We start from the raw sequence: 5,000 nt of genomic DNA on the forward strand, positions 1-5,000 counted from the left end.
CAAAAACACACACACACACACACACACACACACACACACACACACACACACACACACACACACACACACACACACTCACACACACTCACACTTTTATAGGTCAGCACAACCCGAACTGATTTTGATTCTAGGAGTAATCAGTAATATGTTCGCTAAGAGGGGACGCCTAATTTGTCTACATGTATTAATCTTTCGATTTATTTGAGAGATATTAATCTTACATCACAATATCAAGAGCGTATAAAGAAGGCCTTCTTTATACGCTCCTGACAATATTAACTGAATGATGGAATCCGCTACACGACAAGTCAATGCGGATCATTTAATCCACTAAGAGAGGAACGATGGTGTTAAAACATCAGGAAGTTGATGATCAGCGCTAGCAGAGATCTATGGTCGAGTATCACGTGATATATTGCTAAGTATCACGTGGCCTATGGCCGAGTATCACGTGGTTTATGGACGAGTAGCACGCAATCTATACGCCGAGTATCATGTTATCTATGGTCGTGTTTCACGTGATCTATGGTCGTGTTTCACGTGATCTATGGCCGTGTTTCACGTGATCTATGACCGTGTTTCACGTGAGCTATGGCCGTGTTTCACGTGATCTATGGCCGTGTTTCACGTGATCTATGGCCGTGTATCACGTGAGCTATGGCCGAGTATTACGTGAGCTATGGCCGTGTATCACGTGAGCTATGGCCGTGTTTCACGTGATCTATGGCCGTGTTTCACGTGAGCTATGGCCGAGTATTACGTGAGCTATGGCCGTGTTTCACGTGATCTATGGCCGTGTTTCACGTGATCTATGGCCGTGTATCACGTGAGCTATGGCCGTGTATCACGTGAGCTATGGCCGAGTATCACGTGAGCTATGGCCGTGTTTTACGTGATCTACGGCCGTGTTTCACGTGATCTATGGCCGTGTATCACGTGAGCTATGGCCGTGTATCACGTGAGCTATGGTCGTTTATCACGTGAGCTATGGCCGAGTATCACGTGAGCTATGGCCGTGTTTCACGTGATCTACGGCCGTGTTTTACGTGATCTATGGCCGTGTATCACGTGAGCTATGGCCGAGTATCACGTGATCGAGCTATGGCCGTGTATCACGTGAGCTATGGCCGTGTATCACGTGAGCCATGGCCGTGGTTCACGTGATCTACGGCCGTGTATCACGTGATCTATGGCCGTGTATCACTCATCTGTTAGCGTCCGGAGGTTTTCACCGGTTGTACGTAGTAGGCGTTTACCACGTAATAATCACATCGTGCTTTAACGACTCATTTAACGATGGATAACGCTATGTACGTGGCTATTATCTATAGCGCGACAAGACTGTAACTCACACGATCACGTAACTTGTTTGTTCTGCGCCGTAGACCCTTGAAGGGAATGAGGGGCGGATCCACCCCTCTAGATTGCAGCGAAAAATAAAATAATAATAAGATTAAGAATATAAGCTTAAGAAAATTATAAGTTGCTCTACGGTGAATCTTATACATAATGAAACGAAATTATCTTCTCAGCATAATCCTATCATACGCTTGCTCCATTTCTACGAAAAGAATTTTACTCAAAAAGTATTACCTCGTCATTGCTGAGGTTCGGCTGGGAAGTTTTTTTTTACTCCCCCCCCCCCTATAGGCACGTGGGCTGTCGGTTGCAGGCGGCTTTGCCAATCAATCCCATAATCTTTGGCAGATCGCGGAAATGGCATTATTAGGGAATTGTCAGAGTGAAAACCGCCGAAAAAAAGTCGGTCGTTCTACTGCGTGCGTCTGACATTTACGACAAAGGCCCGCACGCTTCTGCGTAGATATGATAACGTCGATAATTGACCGACGCTTCTCTGTTGCTGGGTTACAATATTGTGTCTAGCATCTGGATGACGATTGTGCAGAGGCTTGTGCCTGATGACCGCGAAGCAAAATTGTTCTTGCTGCTAGAGTCGGTGGTCGATGATGTCAGTGGTCAATGACGTCGGTGGTCAAGGACGTCGGTGGTCAATGACATCGGTGGTCAGTGACATCTGGGGTCAATGACGTCGGTGGTCAATGACGTCGGTGGTAATGACGTCAGTGGTTAATGACATCAGTGTCAATGACGTCGGTGGTCAATGACGTCGGTGGTCAATGACGTCGGGGGTCAATGGCGTCGGTGGTCAATGACGTCGGGGGTCAATGACGTCAGACGTTAATGACGTCAGACGTTAACGATGTCAGACGTTAATGACGTCAGTGGGTCAATGTGCACGTTCGCTCCACGAATGCTCGCGGCTCGACACAATGAGGGACATTACGCGCGTTACTGAGCGTTGCTATGACAATTAATTCATTACGTACGCGCTTACGTACGAAGATTGTCAGCAAAAGGAATAGACGGGTTAGGGCGAACACGAAAGTGTAATTTGCCAGCCGCGTTGCTAATTTTCTCGTTAAGGTGTATACTTACCCGTACATGAGTAGGAGATGTAATTTGTTGAATAACATCTACACATAATAGGAAGGCAGTGGGTGGGCGGCATTATGTGCACACATACAAGGCGTGAATTCTGTCTGGTCTGGTTATAAAAAGGTCTCGTAAATTATTTAATCATAGCCAAGCTACTGTGCTAGTATGCCTAATTTTATGCCCTGCATACACACATGCACGCGAGCGCAAATAAACACGCATATATGCACACAAATACGCATATATATATATATATATATACTTGTATATATGCATATACGTACGTGCATACATGCGTACATGCACGAGTTAAACAGCAGGCAATGGTAATCGAACGAAACGATACTTGCATGGAACACCATAAAGGAAGGAAAGAAGAACCCCCCCCCCCACACACACACACACCCACCACACACACACACACACACACACACACACACACACACACACACACACACACACACACACACACACACACACACACACACACACACACACACACACACACACACACACACACNGTACGTACGACGAACCGACCCGACCCCACCCAACCGACACCACCACACACACCACACACACACACACACACACACACACACACACACACACACACACACACACACACACACACACACACACACACACACACACACACACACACACACACACACACACACACACACACACACACACACACACACACACACACACACACACACACACACCCGTCTCCATGCGTTTTATGATTGGTGATTAATTTGGGGGGTCACAGGTGCTAGCTATCACGCGCAGGCAGCAGTGATCACATCACGCTGCTGCTCAGCACGCGCGTTGTTTGTGGAGCGGATATCCGAAATCAGATATGCAAAGTATCTCACTGTGCCAATTAACGGGTTCGTTAACGATGCGGGTTAATGACGCGCAATAATTACACGGCGGAACTTGTGCGTGCTGCCACCTAGCGAACACGCGTGGTAGTTACTAATCTCCTGGTTTATTACCTACGGTACGGCTGTTAATATAGTCTGATGAAATTGGGGGGGGGGGGCTTTCTGAAAGCAGCGAGACGTAACCTGATAGGGGTATGCTCAGTCTTAAAAAATCTTAAACTTAACTATTGTATTAGCGCGATATTAAAACTACCGACTTTTAAGAAGTTAATTGTCTCATTCCTAATCGATCGTAGCGCTACTCTGTGAAATGCGAATGAAAGTTACCAACGTACCTTCGCAGGAGGAATAGCAGCAACCTATCGGGACGTGAACTGATGTGCCGATTCATAGTGTTATTGTTCCTAATCGTGTTCACCCCGGAATAATCACGCGTGAACTATGACGCTTGATGACTTCAACAAGTTTTAATACATTGCATACAGAAGAACAGCTATACATATAAGAACAGCTAGCCAGTGACAGGAGCTGAACTCGAACCCCGGACCCGACAACCCGATGGTTATATGTATATTAGTCTTCCAACGAAAACGCACGAGAACTCCAGCGATCTCAGGCGACGTCTGAGCTGGCAGCCTAGCATACGGTTCTGTTTGATCATACGTCTCCAATGCTGATACGATGAGATCAGTCGGCTGTATCGTCTATGCGTTTCGCAATTGATTCACTGAAAGATTAAAAGACGCAACCATGCAGAAATTGTGCGACATTTATTACCTGTAATTGGCGGCAATGTATTTGGTGGGGAGGCTTCGGTATAAGGTCGATATTTACTGGCACTATAACTAACGGATTTAGTAAAACAACACTATAACAGTTCCTATATTTGATGTGGTAATGTGGAAGATGTCCTGTCTCGGTAGGTCTAGCAAACGTCATTGTTGAGTGAGCAGCACGTAGTGTAGGTGACAGCACGGACGAATGTTTGATGTGAATTGCCTTGAAACACGTCGAAAGCCATATTGACGCGGGGAAGCATGCAGTCAGTAGCAGCGACTGTTACACACAAGATATAGAAATGGCACGCGACAGACATGGCCGCGGGTGGTACACTAACTGTTGCATCCAGGTGTTGTGCTGGCCTTGACAGAGAGCTTGAATGAGAATCGATACAGAAATTAATGTCGAGTACAATAATAACAGGAGTGAATAAAAATAGATAATCTATTATTATTCACTCTTGATAATATGTCTGCTGTTCTGTCTTATTCAACCAACCATCCATCCATCAATCTATCCATCCATCAATCTATCCATCCATCAATCTATCCATCCATCAATCTATCCATCCATCAATCTATCCATCCATCAATCCACCCATCCATCTATCCAACCACCCATTCATTCGTCTATCCATCCATCAATCCACCCATCCATCCATCCAACCACCCATTCATTTGTCTATCTATCCATCCATCAATCCATCCATCCATCTATCCATCCATCCATCCATCCATCCGTCCGTCCGTCCATCCATCCATCCATCCATCCATCCATCCATTTATCCATCCATCCATCCATCCATCCATCCATCCATCCATCCATCCATCCACCCATCCATCAATCAATTCACCCATCCATCCATTCAAC

The sequence above is a fragment of the Priapulus caudatus genome, unplaced genomic scaffold, assembly GCF_000485595.1.
Source record: "Priapulus caudatus unplaced genomic scaffold, Priapulus_caudatus-5.0.1 Scaffold12, whole genome shotgun sequence".
Classification (NCBI taxonomy): Eukaryota; Metazoa; Priapulida; class Priapulimorpha; order Priapulimorphida; family Priapulidae; genus Priapulus; species Priapulus caudatus.